The sequence below is a fragment of the Myodes glareolus genome, chromosome 12 (assembly GCF_982192425.1).
Source record: "Myodes glareolus chromosome 12, mMyoGla1.1, whole genome shotgun sequence".
NCBI classification, from domain to species: Eukaryota; Metazoa; Chordata; class Mammalia; order Rodentia; family Cricetidae; genus Myodes; species Myodes glareolus.
Window position 1 is genome coordinate 64,964,772 of NC_142037.1, and position 25,519 is coordinate 64,990,290.

Sequence of the window (25,519 nt, forward strand, 5' to 3'; positions counted from 1 at the left end):
TGGTTCTCAGCCTGTGGGCCATGACCTTTTTGGGGTTGCTTATTAGGTATTTACATTATGTTTCATAACTGTAGCATAATTACATAATAATGAAGTAACATTGAAAATAATTTTACGGTGGGAGTCACCACAGTTTGAGGAACTGTGTTTATGGATTACAGGATAGGAAGGTTGATAATCACTCTGCTAGGACCTTGCATTTTCATGTTTCAGCTACATTAAATTATAACATCAAAGTGTCAAGCTGTTTTTGCCTATTCTATAAAAGGATGTCAGAAAAAGAAGCCTCCAACTACTATCAGGACATCAGACATGTGGGCAATCCTTGCATGGATATTTCTGTCAGATGCCTCTCTTCAAATGCCTTTCTTCATTCACCACCAACCCTAGATGACAAAAGCAATGCTTGCCTTGGCTTTGCTTTTCTAAAACAATGCCAGGCTGGCACTACATACCAAACTGTTTCCAATAAATGGATAAAGTTTTCTCTGCCCCACTATCTTAAATCTGAGAGGTAGGCTACTGTGCAGTAACTTCCACTGAGAGTCCAGACACACTTCTTTTGGCAAATCAATATGTCAAACCAGGGAAAAATTTCCTCAGTAGTGAGAAATATTAAATATTCACAGAACAAGAAGAGGCAGTGTAGATTCAGGCAAATATTCTATGAGTAAAGGGAAAGGCAGAGGTGTTTAAAGACAGCATCAAGGGAAACATGAATCCTCAAAGAAGGGAAATTGATCTTTTTCAGTTCAGAAGCTGAAAAATCAAAGGAAAGTGCAAAGCTGGATGAGCCAAGACCATGACGATCTTGAAAAAAAGGCAAGACAGAAATTCTGACACAGCACAGCTTTGATTCTCCTGAATCTTAGAGTCCTCAGAACAGAAGTAGCTTTGCCATGAGCAGCATTTCCATAACATATACTTATCTAAAATATGTTCACAAAAATAAAGTGCTGAGGTGCAGTGCTAGCAAATGCAAAACAAAACATTTTGAATAATTGCACATTGGAGGTGGGTAGCCCTCCAAATTTTCTATTCCTCTCAGAGAAGACAAAGTCACTCCCAATGGAGCCATTAACTACCTGGGATCTTCTACCCGCCATTTTACCTGCCGTTTAAACCTGAGTGCTGTAAGAACTCAAAATGGATGCAGTGGATGGACACCGGGAGGAGGAGGAAAGCAATGCGATTTTCAACAGTAGAAGTCTTAATGTCACAATTGAAAGCTTGCCCTTTATCTACTATTAGCTCTAGACTAGTTCCTTCTCTTTCAAACCTCACTGCATAATGTGGTTTGAGTGTTCCCTCCAAAACCCATGTTGAAATGGAATTGGTGATGCAGAAGAAGAACATGTAAAGAAAAGGCTCCAGCATGAGGGGTCCATAATCATGGAAGCATTAATGATGCTATTTTGGGAGTAGTTTAGTTATTCTGGGAGTGGGCTCTTAATAGAAGGGCAAGTTGGATCTCCATCCTTCCTTTCTCTGACTTATACATCCTTACCTATCATTCTGCCATGTTGTTATGCAGCACAGAGCCCTTCACTAGATACTACTCCATGCTCTCCGACTTCCTATCCTCCACATCTGCGAGCCAAATGAATTCTATTGTGTATAAATTACCCAGCTTTGTGCATTCTCTTATAGCAGGAGCAGATGGACTATGGCACTAGCAAATACTTTGTGTTAATAGGAACCCAGGATATGTGCCTTTTCTAAGTAGATTTACTATCAATTATTCAGATTCACACTGGTTAACAGGCCTCAAGCAAGGCAGAAGTTAGTGAAGCCACAGCGAAATCCAACGTGGAAGATTATTGAATGTATTAAGTAGCACTGTCACCACTGGGAATATACAGTTTCAAAACTCTCTGCCCTCTGCCAAGAACTGCTCCGTGGTGAGAATAATGGACATGAATAATGCAGAGCATAATGCGGGACACAATTTGCACATCAGTCACAGCTTTTCTCCATAGACTGATCAGCTTTGGAAATTACAAACCAGGATGTTTACAATCCCACCAGCAGGAAAATTCAATGGGAATAAAAAGAAGCCAAAGAGAGGTAAAAAAAAAAAAATCCATGAGCAGGGGTGCTCGGTGTAGTCATTTAAAAATAAATGGTAATGGAGATTAATCAAGAATGGTGGTGACACACATGACAGACATGTATTACCTTGGAGCATGACAGGCAGTCAGTAAAATTCCCAGGTCACATCAGGACAACTTAATTTGGTAGTCCTACAAAGCTAACATTTCGAGTTAGCCTTTTCAAAGAGTTTGGAACTAAAAGGCGAAGATACTTTTTGATGATGAGCAAGACTTTTCCTGACCTGTGGTCCACTTCATTATAATTTGGCCAACAACTCAGCAAGGTCATGCTCCCAACGCTCTTTCTACAATCAGATGGGGAAAGGGCTTTGATGGCAGAAGTTATTTTAATCTTGGCTAGAAAGCCAAGAAACAATCACAAGAGATCTGTAAGGAGAGAATGGGGGTCAAGGCCCGCTCTGAACAAGAAGAAAGATCTAAAATCCATTTCCTACCATTATTTCATTGCAATACAGACATAGAAAATGACAGCCCTCCCTAACTGCTTTCCCGACATGTCCTCTCAAGCATGCTCTATGAGCAGTGAAGAACATTGTGCATCTGCTCTTAAGAGGAATGACTTTAATTGCAAATCAGCTAATGGGGTGTTTTCTTCCATAGAATTTCTCCCCATCTGCATACTCTGATTACCACGTCCTCATCAGATCTTGTCGACTTCAACCGTTCATCCTAAATGATCATCATTAATCCCGTCTATGCTATCTCTATATGAGGCAAACTAGTCTGGAGTAATAATGATGTCTGATTGTGCAGTCTTTTAAAAAACCAGATTTTAAACTTCTCCCCTACAAATAAACATATGAAGAAATCAAAATGAAACCAAACGACCAACCTTCCAAACAAACAAACAAATCCCCTAGCTGGCTAGATAAGTCCTAGAACCTGGTAGGGGAAAAGAGTCAATGAGTTGCTTTGAAAAAGGACAATACTAGACATCATATGGAAAAACAAAAAGCCCTAGATAGCTAAAACAATCCTGTACAATAAAATAACTTATGGAACTATCACCATTTCTGATTTCAAGCTCTACTAAAGAGATAAAGTAATAAAAACAAAATTGTATTTTCATAAAAACAGAGAGATTGAAAATGTCATATATACCTATAGACACATGATTTTTAATGAAAGAAAGCATTTTCAAAAAATGGTGTTCGTCTATTTGGATAATAGTATGTAGAAGAACAGATCCATATCTACCACCCTTCACAGAATTTAAGTACAAGTGAATTAAAGACCTTAGTGTAAAGCCAGATACACTGAACGCAATAGATGAGAAAGTCTTGAACTCATTGGCACAGGAAACAACCTCTTGAACAGTACACCAATAGCTCAGGCACCGAGAACAACAGTGAAAAAATTAAACTTCATGAAACTGAAAAGCTTCTGTAAGGCAACAGATGCTGTCACTGTCAATAGGACAAAATGGCAGTTGTTGATTCCTCATGAGATACCTTACCCTTTCTGAAGAATGGATGGGAGATATGTTGGGGGAAGAGAGAAAGGGATGAAGGGAAGGAAGGGGAACCGTGGTTGGTACGTAAAATGTATAAAAAATTAAAATAGAAATAAAGAAATGCTTAACTTCCTTAATCTTCAGGAAAATGCAAATCAAAACTACATTGAGATTCCATCTTACACCTGTCAGAATGGATGAGACCAAAAACACAAGAGTCAGATCATGCTGGAGAGGATGTGGAGCAAGGGGAACACTTCTCCATTGCTGGTGGGAGTGTAAGCTTGTACAGCCACTATAGAAATCAGTATTTTACTTCCTCAGAAAATTAGGAATCAATCTACCTCAAGGCCCAGTTGTACTACTCTTGGCATATGCAACATCCCCAAAGAATTTTCTATCATACTACAAGGACACTTTCTCAACCATCTTCATTGAAGTTTTATTCATAATACTCCGAAACTGGAAACAACCTAGACATCCCCCAGATGAAAAAAGCATAAAGAAAAGTGGTCCATTTACACAATGTAGTATTAATAAGCTGTTAAAAATGATGTCATGAAATTTGTAGGCAAATTGATCAAACTAGAAAAGATCATGCTCAGTGAGATGACCTAGACTTAGAAAGACAATTATAGTTTGTGTTCACTTATAATAGCTCAACCATTAGAAGTAAATCATTAGAAAAGCCATTGCCTGCTTTTCTAAAGGTCCTGATTTCAGTTTCCAGCAACCACGTGGTGGCTCTCACAACTGCCTGCAATGAGATCTGGTGTCCTCTTGAGGAAGAGACCTGGTCAGTTGTCCTCATCAACTTAGACAGTGAAACCCAACTGCTAAATACGAGTATTTTAGTAGAAAAATATAACCACTTAAATCATATGCAATTTTCACCTAGACTTAATGTTCTCCACTGATTATAACACTTAATTAAAAATAAAACTTTATTGTGAAGAACTTGAAAATAAAACATCTCACAAAACGACATTTAAGGGAGAAAACATCACCATCCACACTGTATCTGTATGAATCAAAATTTAGGAAAAGAATCAAAAGCTAGTCTAAGAATTTTCATAAATTATTTGGATACAGAAATAAAGTATCTGTTATTGGAAGATTTGAGGCAGTGATATTTATTGGAACTGTTATCACCCAGGTTAGCTAGCACACATGTGGCTGATCCATCCTTGACCATGTGAGGCTTTCTGTGATCTTCCCCTTTGCCTTGCACCTGTGAGTCTCCTGGGGAATAAGTATTTCTTTGCTCCTGTCCCCTTTTAAGTCTCATGGGAACCTGTCACATTATGAAACTCTAAGGAAAAGCTTGGGGAAACAGACACTGGAGCTAGTGGAAGAGATTCTTGTCTCTCAAATCTGGTAAAGGATTCCAGAAGTGTTGGTGAGAACTGTTTGTTATAAGAATAAAGCAGATGAACATATGAGTTAGATATCATTTCGTTGGTTTCTAGAAAGCATTTCAAACTATTTGAAAAGTAAAGTTATGAGTAGCAGGAGAAGAATCAGCTGCCTTTTGGATGCTTTGGAGATACACTAGTGTATCTTGAACCACTTGGAGATCTGTAGATCTCCAACTACTATGTTATTAATACATTATAGTATTAGCTAGGTCGCTTTTTTGTCCTCTATGTTGCCCGATCCTTATCAGATACATGATCTTTTCCCAGAAAAGTGGGTGTACGCAGTAGTTTTCTGTAGGTTGTTTTCGCTAACCACCATGCTGTAAACTTTTGAGGTCCTAAACTTTTACATCACATGCTATAGAGATCTTTGAATATGTTAATATAGATTGGTACCTCACACCTCAGACACTAGATTTTACCAATTTGTCCTTAAGACGATGCTCCATTTCTTAGGTCTTTGTTGTTTGTGACCAATAAGTTGAAAAAACATACTGTTGAACGGTTCTGTGACATTTCTACTATTTTCACAGTTTCAATTTTTTGAAGCCAGTCATTTTACTCAAATAATTTTAGGCAAACAAATGACATCATCTCCAGTCTGAAGAAAAGTTATATTCCAGTTTCTAAACTAAAACTAACAAAAATTCCAGGTCTATGATTAAAATAGCTTGCTATGAACAATAATATTGGTAACTGTAAAATATTACTACACTCAATTAACTTTTTAATGCAAGGAATTAGTATTGTTTTAGCATAATAATGGAAACTACAATACATATTTTATTTCTTTATAAATTTCAGCTGATATGGTGCTTAGGATGAAACATTAATATACTATAATAATTAAAGTAGTTCTTATTGATATTATTTCTTTTAGAAGCTATAATCACTAATTAGATCATAAATGACAACATTGTTGACAGAAATATGGAGTCAGGATGAGCATGCTTATTATGTCATGCTAATTAAAAAGACACGTTCCCACAGTGGTACTATTTAAATAAGAGAGAACCTGGAGAAGATTTTGTAGGGACATCCTTAGGTCACTAGGACATGACTTCAAGTTGGTGGAACTCCAGCTAGCTCTTTCTCTATCTCTTTCTGTGTTGCTTTGCTCTAGGTTTATGTCATCTTTCCGATTACCTAAAAACTGACCGTAGAGAAAACCGGTTCTGTCACACACTTGTGTCCCCATGAGCTCTATTTGAGAGAGTCCTGGACTAATCAGTTTGATTGCTCCTGTATTTCAATCTTCAGAACCATAAGGCAAACTAACCTTTTAACTTCCTATTTACCCTGTATGTCAGTTCTTCGTTCACTGTGGTGATATAGAACTGATGAGTGTAGTTATGACATAGTTTGGAGTTCTCAGAAGTCCTGAAGTGACTCTACATCATCAGTGTTCCTGTTCCCAGCTAAATATCACATCAAAATTCATGAACACATGGAAATTCAACAGGAATTGTGTTCATGTTGCCTGCATAACAGCTGCAGAATCCACAAGGTTCAGGGTTCTGTGGAAATGTTTCTTTTATTGCATGTCCTTTACCTAATTCTTTTTATTATTTTCTTCATTCAATACCTGAGGAGAACTGAGGTCCAATGAGCTTTTTGAAATATAAACATAGTCTAAATGAGAAATTTAGTATCTTTTCAAACATTTTTGAAGTGGGAACGATAATTTCTGAATGGGCAAAGCAAAGGCATCTGGTAGATACTCATTTCAAAGCTGCAGCTGCTGTACTTGTGAAGTAGCTCCATGGGTTGTCTTGTGCTTGTCCAGCATTCCTAAAACCCTGGGTTTGGTCACCAACATTGCATAAATTGGACATGGTGGTACATACCTGTAAGCTTAGCACTTGGGAGGTAGAAACAGGAAGAGCCAAACTTCAAGGCCATTGCTGGCCCCAGGGAATCCTGGGTTACCTAAGACCTTGTCTCAAAAGAAATTATAGCTGTTCAAGTATATTGTAACATATATAGATTTTTGCTTAATGTTATGTCTCACCATTTGCTTTGGTTCTTTCATTGAGAACATACTTTTAATTAGATTTTTACTAAGAGGTCAGTAAGCCTACAAAAGCATAGGATGCTGGGGTTTGGGATTCCTGGGGGAATAGAAAAGAATGTAGATGACTTTAAATATCCCAGTGAGTATCATAGACATTGAACATGTCAGATGGCCCACAATTGTTTATAACTTGAGCTGCCAGAGATAGCTTATGCCCTCTTAAGGCATCAGTGGGCACCTGCACACATGTAACACATAAATAGACACATATAGATAAAAATAGAATAAGTCTTATAATAAGAACACGGGGGAAAACATAGGTTTGGTACGAAGTTTTTGCCTAGGGCAACCCCAAAGCTCAGAAAGTATTGCAAAATAAGACAAAAAGAGGAAAGGATGGAAAGGAGGAGTTGAAACTGACAAAGAAAAAGATGTAAAAACTAGACTATGTATAAAAACACGGTGTCTGTATTCTGTATGTCTGAATTTCTCTAGCCACTAATTCAAGCCATGTCAATTTGGATTCAATGCTTGTGCCTCTAGCAAGATTTCACAGCTTAATGAAAATCTTTGTATCTGCCAGGGAATGTTATCTAATAATAATTTTAATAAAGTAGATGACATTATTTATAACTTAAGGACATTTTGATGCAAATATTTTGATAATGAGCCTATATCTAATCCATCTAGTTATGAATATTCACAACCAGAACAAGAAATATATATATATATCAAGTAAGCATTGTCATTGATTAACTAGTTAATGTACAATTAAGTTTTTATGCCCGCTATGCCCAGTAATTAATTGTATTGATCAATATCTCACTAGTATTTCTAAAACCAGCTCACAGCCACTCTTTTAGGAACTGGAGGTGTAGGAAGGACCAAATGGGAGTTAAAACAGCTAAACATCAAAACCTCACCCAGGTAAAATAAGATAATCTTTATCTCTAATCAAATGACATTGATGACCTTAGAGGAGAAGGCCTTGTAGTAGTTTTTTTTTGGAAAAAAGAGCAGGGTTTCTTCTTAATAGACTTTTGTTGATAATCTCAGGTTGACAAGCACTGTTACATGGAAATTAAATGTGATTTTTCAGAGGAAGACCACTGTGATGGTGAGTTTTATGAAACTGACAAAATAAGGAATAGTAATCATCTGATTGATACTGAACTGTTGACATGCTTTTGAGGATTATCTTGATTACATTAACTGAAGTGGGAAGATCTGCCCACCATGGGTGCCACCACGCCCTAGGCACGAGATCCAGAACTGTGTGCGAGCAGAAAGTAAGCAGAGTATAAGGAAATATGTGTTCTTTTTTAAAAAATTTTTTGACTGTGGATGTAACTAACCACTTTAAACTCTTGCTGCCTTGAATTCATGTAAACGTTTAACTAACTGGGAACTTGAGCTACAGTTAGCCCTTTGTGCCCTACGTTGTTTTTGTCAGGGTATTTTATCACTGTAACATGAGATGAAATGAAGATACATGTTTTCATACAAATCATTCAGGTAGATCTCATTCTATTTCCACTGTTACAGTGAGTGAGGTGAATATTGTTATGGCAAGATTGGTGGTTCAGAAATGGAATTATACGCCTTTTTATCAGCACGGAGTTCCTAAAGTTGAGAATAAGAAACATGAATAAAGAGAGTTCTCCTAGTCTTTCATGAACCAAGAGTTTAACTATACTTCTAACTTCTTTACTAAGGGCATCTTGTTGTTCTATAGTTATAGAGGACATTTTAAATCAACTGGAAAGCAGCTAATGTTCTAGAGAACTACTATATATAAACAAATGTCCAATACATATTGGGTTCCTGGTACAGCTAAATTCATTTATGGTTTTATGAAATGCAGCACAAGAAGATATCCCAATAGGTAGAATTAAAGAGTTATATTATTGTCGTAGATCCAAACATGAATTATTACCTTGGTACCTGTTATTGTTTCTTCTTAATTTTGTTAGATTTGCAGAGAGGAAAATACACCTCCAGCTGTGTCTGTGGAACTATTTCCAAACATGATGGAATGAGTCATGAGACCTATGGACTCATAGTTTAATGGCACTGCTGGCAACTGATAAAAACTTTTGAACGTGGGTCTTTATTAGAAAAATAAGGTCACTAGATTATGGTATCAGTTTCTGTATTTACTTTGTGACAGACTGTTCTTCATTTGCTTCCTGGATTCTATAAAGTAAGCAATGTCAGCATACTAGGATCCCTTGCTATCATAATTTTCTGATGTGTCACAGACTCATAGCCATGGTGCAAGCCAGTCATGATCTGAAATCTCTGACTAGAGACCTTTTCCTCTTAGATTGTTTCCATCAGAAATGTGTCACAGATAGCAGCACTGTTGATTAACTGGACAATAAAAGTTTCTGAAATGTCATACTCAAACTAGGGCAGATCTTATTTTATATGAAAAGTGCTCTTGATGTGTATGGAAAAAGCAAAGAAAACTACAAAAAAGAGTAGAAACTGTCTAAGTTAACAACTATGTTTTCTTTTTTTTTTTGTAATTTTATTAAATTATAAAAAGTTTCCATTTACGCCCCTCCTCCCAACACCCTCCCACTCCCCCCCCCCCTCTCCTCCTCCCTCTTTGTCCCCAAGGGAAGTCAGGGTCTCCTGCCCTGTGGGAAGTCCAAGTTCCTCCCCCCTCACTCCAGGTCCAGGAAGGTGAGCATCCAAACAGACTGGATCCCAAAAATCCAGTATATACAGAGGAAACAAGTCCCAGTGTCATTGTCAATGGCTTCTCGGAAAGACTGCAGGCCAGCCACATTCAGAAAAACCAGCCACATTCAGAGAATCTGGTTGGATCACATGCTCGTTCAGTCACGGTCCATCTGGCCTTGGTAAACTCTCATTAGATCCGACCCCTTGTATCAGTGGGTGATAGTATCCCTCGCAGTCCTTCGTCATTTTCTTCCTCCTTTTGCTCCTCGTTTGGATCTTGGGGGGCTCAGTTCGGTGCTCCAACGCGGGCCTCCATCTGTTTCGTCATCCAACGCCAGATGAGGGATCTATGGTGATAAGCAAAATATTCATCAGTATGGTCACGGGCCAAGGCCGGTTCAGGCACCCCCTCCTCTGTCCAGAGAACAATCTGGGGATCTCTCCTTGGACCTGGGATCCCATATATAATCAAGTTTCCTGTAAACTCTAATATGACTCCCTTAGTTGAAATATATTCTTCCCTGATCCCACATTCATCCTTCCTCCCTTCCCCCCATCCCGGTCAACCGAGCTTTCTCCATTCCTCCCCTACTCCCTTCTCTCTAACCCTCTCCCCTTCCAACAACCCTCCCACCCCCCTCCCCCATGCACCCAAGATTACCTGGGACTCTTGACTATTTCCTACCTCCTGGCGGATAGGTAAATAATCTTCATCAGGTTCGTCTTCTTATTTAGCTTCTCTAGGATCACGAATAATAGGCTCAAAGACCTTTAATTATGGTTAGAATCCACTTATGAGTGAATACATACCGTGTTCCTCTTTTTGGGTCTGGCTTACCTCACTCAGTAAAGCGTTTTCTATGTCCATCCATTTGCATGCAAAATTCAAGATGTCATTATTTTTTACCGCTGAGTAAAACTCTAATGTGTATATGTTCCACACCTTTTTTAACCATTCTTCTATTGAGGGGCACCTAGGCTGTTTTCAGGTTCTGGCTATTACAAATAGTGCTGCTATGAACATAGTTGAACAAACGCTTTTGTAGTATGTTTGGGCATCTCTAGGGTATATTCCCAAGAGAGGAATTGCTGGGTCCTGAGGGAGGTTGACTCCCAGTTTCCTGAGAAACCGCCACACTGATTTCCAAAGTGGCTGCACAAGTTTGCATTCCCACCAACAATGGATGAGTGTTCCCCTCATTCCACATCCCCTCCAGCATAGGCTATCATTGGTGTTTTTAACTTTAGCTATTCTGACAGGTGTAAGATGGTATCTCAAAGTGGTTTTGATTTGCATTTCCCTGATCGCTAAGGAGGTTGACCATGACCTTAAGTGTCTTCTGGCCATTCGAAGTTCATCTGTTGTGAATTCTCTGTTCAGATCAGTACCCCATTTTTTAATTGGGTTAATTAGAGTTTTAGTGTCTAGTTTCTTGAGTTCTTTGTATATTCTGGAGATCAGACCTTTGTCTGATGAGGGGCTGGTGAAGATCTTCTCCCAGTCAGAAGGCAGCCTTTTTGTCTTACTGACAGTGTCCTTTGCTTTACAGAAGCTTCTCAGTTTCAGTAGATCCCATTTATTCATTGTTTCTCTTATTGTCTGTGCTGCTGGGGTCCTACTTAGGAAGTGGTCTCCTGTGCCTATATCTTGTAGACTACTTCCCACTTTCTCTTCTATCAGGTTCAAAGTGGACGGATTAATGTTGATGTCTTTAATCCATTTGGACTTGATTTTTGTGCATGGTGATAGATATGGATCTACTTTCATTTTTTTACAGGATGACATCCAGTTATGCCAGCACCATTTGTTAAAGATGCTTTCCTTCTTCCATTGTATACCTTTAGCTCCCTTGTCAAAAATTAGGTGCTCATAGGTTTGTGGGTTAGTATCCGGGTCTTCTATTCGATTCCAAAGGTCGATTTCTCTGTTCTTATGCCAATACCAAGCTGTTTTCAATACTGTAGCTCTATAATAGAGTTTGAAGTCAGGGATGGTAATGCCTCCTGAAGTTCCTTTATTGTATAAGATTGTTTTGGCTATCCTGGGTTTTTTGTTTTGCCATATAAACTTGATTATTGTTCTCTCAAGGTCTGTGAAGAAGTTTGATGGGATTTTGATGGGGATTGCATTGAATCTATAGATTGCTTTTGGTAGAATTGCCATTTTTACTATGTTGATTCTCCCAATCCAAGAGCAGGGGAGGTCTTTCCATTTTCTGGTATCCTCCTCAATTTCTTTCTTCAAAGACTTAAAGTTTTTGTCAAATAGGTCTTTCACTTCCTTGGTTAGAGTAACCCCAAGATATTTTATGCTATTTGTGGCTATCATGAAAGGTGATGTTTCTCTGATTTCCCTCTCTGCTTCTTTATCCTTTGTGTATAGGAAGGCCACTGATTTTTTGGAGTTGATCTTGTATCCTGCCACGTTACTAAAGGTGTTTATCAGCTGTAGGAGTTCTTTGGTAGAGTTTTTGGGGTCACTTATGTAAACTATCATATCGTCAGCAAATAACGAAAGTTTGACTTCATCCTTTCCAATACGAATCCCCTTGATCTCCTTATGTTGTCTTATTGCTATTGCTAGGACTTCAAGCACTATATTGAAGAGGTATGGAGAGAGTGGACAGCCTTGTCGCGTTCCTGATTTTAGTGGAAAGGCTTTGAGTTTCTCTCCATTCAGTTTGATGTTAGCTGTTGGCTTGCTGTATATTGCTTTTATTATATTTAGGTATGATCCTTGTATCCCCAGTCTCTCCAACACCTTTATCATAAATGGGTGTTGAATTTTGTCAAATGCTTTTTCAGCATCTAGTGAGATGATCATATGGTTTTTTTCTTTCAGTTTATTTATATGATGGATTACATTGATAGATTTGCGAATGTTGAACCAGCCCTGCATCTCTGGAATGAAGCCGACTTGATCATAATGGATAATTTTTCTAATGTGCTCTTGGATACGGTTTGCCAGTATTTTATTGAGAATTTTCGCGTCAATGTTCATGAGTGAGATTGGCCTTTAATTCTCTTTCTTGGTTGTGTCTTTGTGTGGTTTTGGTATTAGGGTAACTGTAGCTTCATAAAAGGAGTTAGGCAATGACTCTTCTGTTTCTATATTGTGGAATACGTTAAGGAGTATAGGTATTAGCTCTTCCTGGAAGTTCTGGTAGAATTCTGCATTGAAACCATCTGGTCCTGGGCTTTTTTTGGTAGGGAGATTTTTGATAGCAGCTTCTAATTCTTCGCGACTAACAGGTCTATTTAGATTGTTCACCTGTTCTTGGTTCAACTTTGGTATATGGTACTTATCTAAAAAAATGTCCATTTCTTTTACATTTTCCAACTTTGTGGCATATAAACTTTCGTAGTAAGATCTAATGATTCTCTGAATTTCCTCTGTGTCTGTGGTTATGTCCCCCTTTTCATTTCTGATCCTATTAATTTGCACGTTCTCTCTCTGCCGTTTGATTAGTTTGGATAGGGGTTTGTCAATCTTGTTGATTTTCTCCAAGAACCAGCTTTTTGATTCATTGATTCTTTGGATTGTTTTCTCTGTTTCTATTTTGTTGATTTCAGCCCTCAGTTTGATTATTTCCAGTCTTCTACTCCTCCTGGGTGAATCAGCTTCTTTTTTTTCTAGAGCTTTCAAGTGTGCTGTTAGGTCTCCAATGTGTGCTTTCTCCGTTTTCTTTATTTGGGCGCCTATTGCTATGAACTTTCCTCTTAGCACTGCTTTCATAGTGTCCCATAGGTTTGAGTATGTTGTGTCTTTGTTTTCATTAAATTCAAGGAAGTCTTTAATTTCTTTCTTAATTTCGTCCTTGACCCAGGGGTGATTTAGTAGTTGACTGTTCAACTTCCATGAGTTTGATGACTTCCTGGGGTTAGCATTGTTGTTGAATTCTAATTTTAATCCATGGTGATCTGACAAGACACAGGTGGTTACTAATATTTTTTTGTATCTGTGGAAGTTTGCTTTGTTACCGAGTATGTGGTCAATCTTCGAGAAGGTTCCATGAACTGCAGAGAAGAAGGTATATTCTTTCCTATTTGGGTGGAGTGTTCTATAGATGTCTGTTAAGTCCATTTGATTCAATACCTCCAATAAATCTCTTAATTCTCTGTTTGGTTTCTGTCTGATTGACCTGTCCATTGGTGAGAGAGGAGTGTTGAAGTCTCCTACTATTAGCGTGTGTGGTTTGATGACTGCCTTGAGTTCTAGAAGAGTTTCTTTTACATAAGTGGGTGCCTTTATATTAGGGGCATAGATATTCAGGATTGAGACTTCTTCCTGATGAGTTGTTCCTGTTATGAGTATGAAATGTCCATCTCCATCTCTTCTGATTGATTTTAGTTTGAAGTCGATTTTGTTAGATATTAGAATGGCCACACCCGCTTGTTTCTTAGGTCCATTTGCTTGGAAAACCTTTTCCCAACCCTTTACTCTGAGTAGGTGTCTGTCTTTGTGGTTGAGGTGTGTTTCTTGTAAACAGCAGAATGTTGGATCCTGTTTTCGTATCCAATCTCTAAGTCTGTGCCTCTTTATAGGTGAATTGAGTCCATTGATATTAAGAGATATTAATGACCAGTGGTTGTTGACTCGAGTCATTTTTTTTTTTGGGGGTAGTAGAGTGTATGTGTTTTCCTTCTTTAGGTTGTGCTAGTGAAGGGTCGCTAGATGTCTGAGTTATTGTAGGCAGTGTTGGCAATGTTGGATTCCTTGGGATGTAATTTTCCTTCTAATATTCTCTGTAAGGCTGGATTAGTAGTTTACGTAGATTGTTTAAATTTGTTCTTATCCTGGAATATTTTGTTTTCTCCGTTGATAGTGAATGAAAGCTTGGCTGGGTATATTAATCTGGGCTTGCATCCATGGTCCCTTAGTTTCTGCAGTACCTCTATCCAGGACCTTCTGGCTTTCATGGTTTCTATAGAGAAGTCTGGTGTAAGTCTGATAGGTTTACCTTTATAGGTTACTTGACCTTTTTCCTTTGCAGCTCTTAATATCCTTTCTTTAATCTGAATGCTTTGTGTTTTGATTATTATATGGCGAGGGGATGTCTTTTTCTGATCCAGTCTATTCGGTGTTCTGTATGCTTCTTGCACCTTCATAGGAATATCACTCTTTAGGATGGGAAAGTTTTCTTCTATAATTTTGTTGAATATATTTTCTGGACCTTTGGTCTGCAATTCTTCTCCTTCTTCTACTCCTATTATTCTTAGATTTGGTTTTTTTATTATGTCCCATATTTCCTGAATGTTTTGTGATGAGAATTTGTTGGATTTGCTGTTTTCTTTGGTCAGGGCATTTATTTTCTCTATGGTGTCTTCATAATCTGAGATTCGTTCTTCTATCTCTTGTATTCTATTGGTTATGCTTGTTCCTGAAGTCTCTGTTTGTTTACCTAGATTTTCCATATCCAGCCGGTCCTCGGTTTGTGTTTTCTTCACTGCCTCAATTTCAGTTTTCAATTCTTGAACTGATTCCATTACCTGTTTGATTGTTTTTTCTTGGTTTCCCAGGGTATCATTTAGGAATTTACTTATTTCTTCAAACTTCTTGTTATATTTGTCTTCCATTTCTTTACTCATTTCTTCCATCTTTTTGTTATATTTCTCTTCTATTTCTTTAAGTGAGTTATTCATACCCTGTTTAAGAGACTCTATTGCTTTTATAATGACACTGTTTTCCACTTCTTCCGGTATAGGGTGTTCAAGTCCTTCTGTCATAAGATCTCTGGGATCTGGTGTTTTCGTGTTGTTTTTCAGATTGTTGGAGGAATTCTTGCCTTGGCGCCTGCCCATCTCTTCCTTCAGATGCTCTCCAATGGCTCTTCCCTCCGCTGGGTCTTTTGCTACTGGATTAATGCCCCTTGCTATCCAGGAATCACTTTGCCTGCAGCCTTAGGTTGCTGCAGGCAGGCAATTAGAACAAAGGGATTTCCGTCCCTTTGCACTCACCACCTGTAAGTCCCGCGGTGCCCACCCCGGCTGAGATGGAGGAATTTAAGCCCCGAAAAAAGGAGAGGGGAGGGTATGGGTTCCAGGCAGAAAGCTGGGATGGCGTTGCAGGAGAGAGGGATTAGCTGGGGAAGCTGCCCCTTTGGAGTAGTCAGGGAGATAAGGGTGGCGGGAGTATTGTGTGTTCCCTAACCGGCCTTGTGTGGTGGTCAGGAACAATACACTTATCCCTCCACAGGATCAGAGCCCCTCGCTGGTCAGAGGTGCCCCTGCCTGCAGTCTTGGCTTGCTGCAGGCCGGCTTTTGGAACAAAGGGACTCCAGTCCCTTTGCACTCACCGCCTAACCTGGCCCGCGGTGCCCACCCCCGGCTGAGATGGAGGAATTTAAGCCCCGAAAAAAGGAGAGGGGAGGGTATGGGTTCCAGGCAGAAAGCTGGGATGGCTATGCAGGAGAGAGGGAATAGCTGGGGAAGCTGCCCCTTTGGAGTAGTCAGGGAGATAAGGGTGGCGGGAGTATTGTGTGTTCCCTAACCGGCCTTGTGTGGCGGTCAGGAACAATACACTTACCCCTCCACAGGATCAGAGCCCCTCGCTGGTCAGAGGTGCCCCTGCCTGCAGTCTTGGCTTGCTGCAGGCCGGCTTTTGGAACAAAGGGACTCCAGTCCCTTTGCACTCACCGCCTAACCTGGCCCGCGGTGTCCACCCCGGCTGAGATGGAGGAATTAAAGCCCCGAAAAAAGGAGAGGGGAGGGTATGGGTTCCAGGCAGAAAGCTGGGATGGCTATGCAGGAGAGAGGGATTAGCTGGGGAAGCTGCCCCTTTGGAGTAGTCAGGGAGATAAGGGTGGCGGGAGTATTGTGTGTTCCCTAACCGGCCTTGTGTGGCGGTCAGGAACAATACACTTACCCCTCCACAGGATCAGAAACGAGGTGCCCCTGCCTGCAGTCTTGGCTTGCTGCAGGCCGGCTTTTGGAACAAAGGGACTCCAGTCCCTTTGCACTCACCGCCTAACCTGGCCCGCGGTGCCCACCCCGGCTGAGATGGAGGAATTTAAGCCCCGAAAAAAGGAGAGGGGAGGGTATGGGTTCCAGGCAGAAAGCTGGGATGGCTATCAACAACTATGTTTTCAATAAATGTTTTAGCATTACTACTGGGCAGGATTCACATATTTTTACAAATTTATAATCTCAGATCCTTGCAAGCCTGAATTCATTTGGGTGGTCTCCTATAGACTTCTACCACCTTTCTGTAAGTCCTTTTCATATATCTCAGACTCTTGCACCGATCCTACTTAGCTATGGCTCTCTAGGGTTTCATCTTGGCTCACTGAGGTTCTTTGTTCAGACTCTCTCATAATCTTATGGTGAGTGACCATGCTCATTCACTAGGTTAGATCAGTTTATTCCTGTCTCCATGCAAAGAATTAGTTCATTCTGCTTAATTCTGAACATAAACTGCAATTTTACTAAGCAGTTTTCAAAATCAATATAACTTTTGTATCTTACCTAGCAGTAATTAAAAAATAATTAGTGTTATCATATTGTTGGCTTTTTAGGATCTGAAAAATCTGCACAGGCATTTCTATAGCAGGAGCATGATCAATAAAAGCCCAGAGACAGAAATTGGGGTTCAACCTGAAGGTCAGAAAAGCAAAACAGTATGCCACTTGCTCTTTGGTGATCCTGCCTCCAGTAATCTCAGAATAAGACTATGTGTGAGAGCTGTCTCCTCCTGCTTTATATATCTCTCTAGGACTGGGATTAAAGGTTTAATCACCCGTTCTCTGTTGCAAACTAGAATGGCTACTGGGATTGAAAGTGGGTGTCGCCACTGCATGGTTTGTAAGGCTGACCAGTGCAGTTGTTTTACTCTCTAAATTTTAAGAAATGTTTATTTATTAAAATGCAAATGAAATATGACTACATATAGTTCTCAAAATTCACCTGCCCTTAGTTCAACATTGCAAACAATTTTTACTGACAGAATTATTGTTCTTTTGAATCAATACATTTTACCTAGCAATTAAAAAGTATGTATTAATTAAGCTAACTCACAATAGTGATTTGTATGTTATTCTCCAAACAAAGTTTTATTTTGCCCACTACTCATCAACACCTCAGTTGTTTTACCAGCTTAGCATCACATATAATGGATAACTTTGTAGCCAGAAAAGACCTACTTGGTGGCTTTAAACTTGTGTTCAAAAGTTAAAAAAAAAAAGTAATCTTATCTCTCTTCTCTAATTAGCTTCAGGTGCAAAATTGATTTTAAACTTGAACTTTTCTGTATTGAACATAGCAATTAGTTATAAAAAGTTTGCAATTATCATGGTGGCTTCTTTTATTTGCATGTTCTCTTAAAGAATAGTTCCTTTTGAAGACTATATACACCCATTGGAAGCCCTCTGATGCCAAACTTCTGTTATTTCAATGAAATGGCAAACTTGATTACTTAGTAGAATAAATGAAGTCTCTAGTCACGGACAAAGTCCATCTACCACACCCTCTTAAGAGCAATGTTTAGTTAAGAGACTTGTCTGTAATTAGGAGCTAAATAAGCAGCTTGCTACTCAGAAAGCTTTATGAACATTTGATCTCACCTACCTGCCTTCTGCTGTACACACAGTTATACTGGACGCTGTAATTCCTTTTCCTCCCCAATGTTCTCTCCATCAAATCTGAAAGTCTCCAGTTCCCCTTTTTGAGACATGGACTATATGGCTTGGGGCCAGTTGAGTGCTGATTTTCTTGTCCTTGTGATGACCTTTTCTTTGGTCTTTACTTTGCAAACACAAAGGATGTAGCAGTGGTATATAGGTCTTTTTATCCCTGCTCTACATAATGTTGCTTAGTGAGGCTTAGTGATTTTCTGTTTTATATGACACCATGGAAGAAATATTATGAAAATCAGTTTTCAAACTCTCTATAAATGCTTCAGTGATAAAATTATATTTATGGAAATTCAAAGGGCAAATAAGTTCTCATAGCAATATTAGGTTGAATACAGAGTTTCTTATTGAAGGCTCTTTTTAGCACACTAATTAGAGTTGAAAACCCTATACATATGCAGTGTAAGCGAGTTCATATTGCAAAGGAAACTTTTAAAAACGTGTTTTTCTGGCTTGCTTGATTTGATATTAAAAAGATTTACATAAAATTGACATGAATTCATTTGGATGTACTGCTTGCCAAATGGACCTATCAGCTCTACAAGGGAATTTCTCAAAGAAGGTCTTTATTGTCTCTATGGATTTCAATCTATAATACAGTATTCCATTGATAAAATGTATACCCCATGTCTTCTTTGAAAGTAATGAAGTAAAGTCAGACATGTAATCACAAATAAGACATTACTCTTGTTTGTTACAAAGGACTTTATAAGAAAGAGAGAAAAAAGGGCATGAACTCTAGTAATTTACATATAAGATTATGTAGTCCATTTGAAAACAAAACATACAGCAATATCACATAGTATAAAAATATAAATACCTAGCAAAGGAAACAAGACATTATTTAATGTATAACAATAATTTAGTAGCTTATTTGCTGATGCCCTTCTCAGCTCTCTACAGTTCATTTTTGCACTTTTCTGAGACACAAAATAGATTAAATCCTGTCCTGCTTAGATTCACTCAAAGTCTTTTCATTTGTTATACCTTAAATTTCAATCTTGCTATGTTGATATGTTGTATACCACCGTGAACCTGGCTACACCTTCTTGCCGTGCCTTTCCACTCACCGAGCACTCCTTAGGTTACAAATGGGTAACTGCCTGGAGACTGAGACCCAGAAACCTTCTGTAATATTATCTGTTTTGTTCATTCCACTTTCTCTTCCTGAAATCTCCTTGTCATCAGTTCTTGTTCTAAGCAGAAGGACCTGTATCATCATGCACACTCTCACGAGCATATGCTATCAAGTTAGAGAAATTATAGCACAAAGTCCACTTCGGAACTCAGTAGCTTTGATTTATTCATGGCTATGGGATACTGTGTAGCAACATAGTGTTCCATAAACTTTCTGCCCCTCAGTTTTCCCTCCTGTAAAATATTAATAAAAACAACATTGTCTTTGTAAAATAATAGCAAACATTCTTCATATGTTATTAAATGTGACTATTTGCTCTCGATGGTCCATCCATAAATTCTTTTCATAGTATTTCCAAGATTCCCCCATATTACGTATTCAACCTGCAAGATAGTTAATGCTTTGTACCTTATTTTAAGAATACAATCAGTTAATGCTGATTAAATAAGCATATATATTAATTAACCATCATTTTTATCCAGCTAATCAAATATAACTGCTTTGATAGAGCAGAAGGTCTTACCATGGTACAATTATTTTCTGCACTTCTCAATTGTTCCAGAAAACCCCAACTAACCTGTTTGTTCAGATACATAACTCAAAAAACCACCTTTAGTAGTGTACTTAGCATGCTACAGCTTTCACATAGCCCATGGAACCACGGGATTTAATTCAAATGCATTGGGCCTCATACACATTTCTGGTTATGAATAAATCTGATGAGTAAAGTGGAGCAATTGGGGATTATATTTATGTCTCTCTCCCTGGGTTTTCTGTCCTATGTTAATCAGTGTTTTGGTCATTGTGTCTAATATTTGATGTAATCAATTTATTTAAAAAAACACTTTCGTTTACAATTTTAGGGGTCCCAATCCTTTTGACTTTCCACCACCTCCAAGTAACACCAAACTGAGACAAGTCTGTTTACATAGGCGTCTTTCAGAAGGATTCTCACAATGCATAGCAATTCTTAGAGATCAAGGACCTTGTTTTGCCATTCTCCACTCTCTTTTCTGGAGGATGTGTTCCTATGTTGACTGCTCAGATTAGGGATGCCAGAAGTCCCACTAAACTATGGGTGAGAGTTATTGTATAATGACAGAGCCTTCTGCTGAAGCTCCTCCCAGTGAGTGGCAGCTTTTGGGTTATAATCTGAGGCTTCCATGGATAGTAGCTGTCAAAGTGCTGTGTTGTGTTCTGTTTTTCTGATAGTTTTAAACATCCATCTATTTTATGTATGATGCTGGTGTAGAATATGCCACAGCACCTCTGTGGATGTCAGAAGACAACTTAAGGAATCAACTGGTTCTCTCTTTCTGCTATGTGGGTTCCTGGGATCAGACTCAGGTCACGAGGCTTGGTGCCAAATGCCTTTAGCTACTGAATCATCTTTCTGGCCCCTAAAGTCTTATTCTTGGTTTGCTTCTTTCTTTACACAGGTGGTAGGGTAAACTGGGAACAAACAATGTGTTTCAATATTGCTTCAAGATGCATTCTCGTGGGGAATTTTAAGTAGACCAAAGTCTATGCCATTGCCCACACTAGCTTACAGTCTCTGGAGTAGAATATAGGCATCAGTAAATATTGAAATCCCCCTGGTAAACTGAACTGCAGAGAAGATTTAGAATGATCTCTTAAGATAAATTAAGAAAACCACTTCAGATCACAATTACCATTAAACACTCTAAAGCTGGACCAGAAAGATAACTAAGATGGTAAAAAAACTCGTTAACAAGTCTGAGGACTTGAGTTCAATCCCAGGACCAACATGGTAAAAAGAACGAAGCAACTCCTGAAAGTTGTTCACCGATTTCCAAACAATTGGTGTGAGCACACGCATGTGCTCTCTCACACACTTTAAATTATAAAATTTAAAAGAAATATTAGTAAAGTCAATTTGTGATTCATGCACATAAGTTGCTAAATTGTGCATCATCTAGTCATCTACTCTATCTGCTGGAGGAAGAGTGTTCTCAGTCCCTCTTTACTTCCCATCCCGAAATCCCCAATAACACCTACCCTGTCTGAATTAGAACCAGTATTTGGGTCATTATTCCAACTTTCCTAATATACTACAGGTGGAAATGGTTTAAAGTACTTTATGTATCTATCCATGAATGCTTGATGTGGGTAAATATTACAGAGTTGCCTAAAAATTAAGAGCACAAGTACCACATGATCCAGTAAGGCCACCTCTGAGCATCTGTGCAAAGGAATGGAAGTTGGGATTGGAGAGAGGCGTGTGCACCAATGTTTACTGTGGTTTTGTTCACGTTAGCCCAGACGTGGAAACAACATCAATGATTATTGACAATGAATAGGTAAAGAAGATGTGGTATATACAAACAATAGAATATAATTCAGCTGTAATGAAGTAAAATTATGCCCTGTGAGAAAATACAAGTTAAACTAGAGGATATTAATGCTAGGTATAAAGAGCACAATCAGAACTACAGAATTCTGCTGTGTGAGGTATCTGCGATGGCAAAGTGAATAGAAATAGAGGGTAGATATGTATTAAGATGAAAAAGTTCTAGGTATTTGTTTCACAACCATGTAACTGCAGTTTACAATACTGTATAGATACCTAACATCTGTTAAGGATGTAGGCTCTAAGTGTTTATAATACAATCAAATTAAATGGGCATTAAATATGTCTAATGTATAGATTGCATACTTGGAAAGAATGAATATTGAATGAGAGGTGTCTGAAATATATCTAGATAATAAAATGTTGGTGGATTAGTAAATGAAAATAAGGTGAATTTTACCACCTCTTAGAGGAAGAGAGCGTGAGAAATGAAGAAGGAGCAGCTGGGGCAGATATGCCAGGCTGTCTGCTTCCTCCTTAGGATGCAGCTGAACTGCCAGAGAGAAGAAATGGAGAACGCCTGGAGAAAGAGGCATTACACAGGGAGAAACTAAGCACCACTTGAGGGATTTCTGTGCTCAGAGCTGGAGCTGAAACGTGTTAATGATCAATTTAACACCTGCCATTTTAATTAGCACCTGAGGATAAACTGAAAATGGGAGAGAGAGAGACTGAAAACAGCAGAATGCCCTGAGAAACAGCCCAAGGTCAGAAGGAAAAAAAAATAAACAAGTGCCGGTTATGGGAAGAAAAGATCACGGGTTATTAATAGCATCGACAACTTTGATTTTATATGTTAGGGTATCTTTATGGGTGGCTATGTAGATAACTCAATGGATAAAGGATGTGTTTTATAAGTACCTGATTCAAATCCTCAGAACACAAGAGAATCCAGGTGTGCTAATTTGAGCTTGCAATACCAATGATCCTGTGGGAAGATGGCAGGCAGAGATATGTGGCTCTCTAGAAATCTCAGTGGCTTGAGCTAGCCTGCTGTACATCAGAGTGAACAACACAGAAAGAGACTCTGACTTAAACAAGGTAAAAGGTGAGTAGTGTCCTTTGCCCTCCATGCCCTCCATGCTCGCTCTCTCTCTCTCTCTCTCTCTCTCTCTCTCTCTCTCTCTCTCTCTCTCTCTCTCTCTCTCTCTCACACACACACACACACACACACACACACACACATTTTTAAGAAAGTGCAGACTTGTGGTTTATAATTTGAAACTGAAGTCAACAAAAATTAGATGCTATATAAACAGTTTAAAAACTTCTCTGGGAGTCTTGAGGGAAATGGCAGCTTGTGAGAATGTAAGAGGTACATGGTACATGAGACCTAACCTGTATTCTCAGTAGTCACACTGCTATTACTGTGACTACCACCTAATTAATTAGTAGTAGATTAAATCTAGCAGCATATGGTATTTTCAAGGTTTTTTAAAACATGCAAGTCAGCAACCAAACATGAATTCTGATTGGAGGTACAGCTGTAGTAGACAAAATGTTACTTCTATGAGTCTTGCCCAAAATTTAGTCAAAATCCTCTTTAACTACTTATTCAACTTTACCTGCTAAGCCATCTCCCCAACCCAAGAACACACATTAAGAAGCTAGGCAAGAAGATGATGAAAGCAACCTCAAGAGTTGTATTTTAAATTGCAGTGGAGCTGGTGGACAATAGTGCCCAGTAAGAGAAACCAAAGCACTCCATGCACAAGCTAGAAGGGATTTTCAAGATCTTTCAAAACATGCCTGTCATTAACCAAATATGAGACCATATTTGAAATTTGGCAAGAAATAAGGCATATATTGATGGTTAACGTCTCCAAATGTAGACACTGACAACAGGACGTAATTCAGAATTGTTACATGAGGGTGCACTTTGGTAGAGGATAAGCCATGACCCATGGTACCAGTGAATGGGGGCATCTGAATTCCATGTTGGGACAGATCAGAGGAACTAATCTCTCCCTGGATACTGGGGCAATGATTAAACACTATGAGGCATTAATTCTTGTTATATGCTCCTACAATTATTAGCTCTAGGCTGATCTTTCATTAATCGTTATTATAAACACTCTTTATTACTTCCTGTGACTGACTTAAAATAGTCATTAATAGTTCATTTGATAGGCCTTACCTTATGTCTGGAGATTTGAATGGGAAACTATTGTCCAAACAGTTCTATTACTAACAACCAGCTGGACCACCCTCATAGCATTCTGGATATTTTGGAAACTCTGTCCCTCTGAAGACATCCCCGAAGCTGCAGATGACCGCTTTGAAGGTGAGCTCTGGTCATGACTATTCTAGACCATCACTATAAAGTAGGACTCTCGGAAAGACAAAATTCAGTGAAGCTCAGATGACCCTGAAGCCAATTTCGCACATGCCAGACAAGTAATATTTCTCCTGGAAGCTGAGCAGAAGGCATTTTTAGATAAAAAATGTTTTTCACTTGCATAGGCTGCACCATGATTAATTCAAACATAGTTCTTAATTTACATGCTATGTTGTGCCACTATTGGTGCCAACCCCTTTGCCAAACAGATTCCTGGCTACAGTTCACTTTTCAGCACATTTTTATGCATAGGAGATATTTTTTGGTACTTCCTGGTATTGTAAATTTAGGTGTGACAAACAGGTTTACCCATATGATTTTTCCCTATTTTTGAGTTTTTCTTAAGTAGAGTGGGTCGAGCTGGTAGCAGGGTCAGAGGGTATCATCTACCACCTCAGTGGTAGTCATAATAGTAACATCTGAAATTGTGAGCTACCTCCAATTCACAGTTTTCCTCTGTGAGAGTTGCCATTTCGATCATGTCTTTGCACAGCATTAGAAACCATAGGAGAGTCTGCAGTTGGAAGCCAAGGCAGATAGCCTCTACCTTGAGCACTTAGAACTCTACGTTTCTGCCATGAGACCCTAGTTACCCTGGGTATAAAGCTCTATGTTAGTGCTGTCAACCCAGGCTGGCGGCCTTTGTTAGTCAACTAATGCCAGAAGCTGGAGTCACTAATGCCAGAAGTCAGGTACTACTACCTATTCTTGATTTCTCTCTGAATAGAGGGGGAAAAAGACTCTAGCAAATTGATTGGTAACAGGTACAAGTTTGCTTTATCAGTCAAAGCTAAGACCTGGGAAGTTTCTATTAGATGTGTGTTAAAGAAGAGTTGTAAAATAGAACTTGCACTTAGAGGACCTTCCTGAAGTACTGGGAGTGGAAAGATGAAAGTAAACGAAAAAGGAAGAAGTAAGGAAGAAATCTCACGTATATGTGGTGACTGTGTGTGGAGCCAACAGGTCAGACACAGGCAAAACAGTCACGTAACTATCAATAACACAGACAAGTCCCCACAACAAATGGCCCTTGAGAATGAGTCCATCTTTTTTTATGAGAAAATAATTTTATTAAATTATAAAAGTTTCCATTTCCGATCCTTCTCCCAACACCCTCCCACTCCCCCCACTCCCTCTCCTCCTCCCTCTCCATCCCTAAGAGCAGTCAGGGTTTCTTGCCCTGTGGGAAGTTCAAGTTCCTCCCGCCTCCCTCCAGGTCCAGGAAGGTGAGTATCCAAACAGACTGGATCCCCAAAATCCAGTATATGCAGAGGAAATAAGTCCCAGTGTCATTGTCAATGGCTTTTCAGAAAGACTCCAGGCCAACCACATTCAGAGAATACAGCCACGTTCAG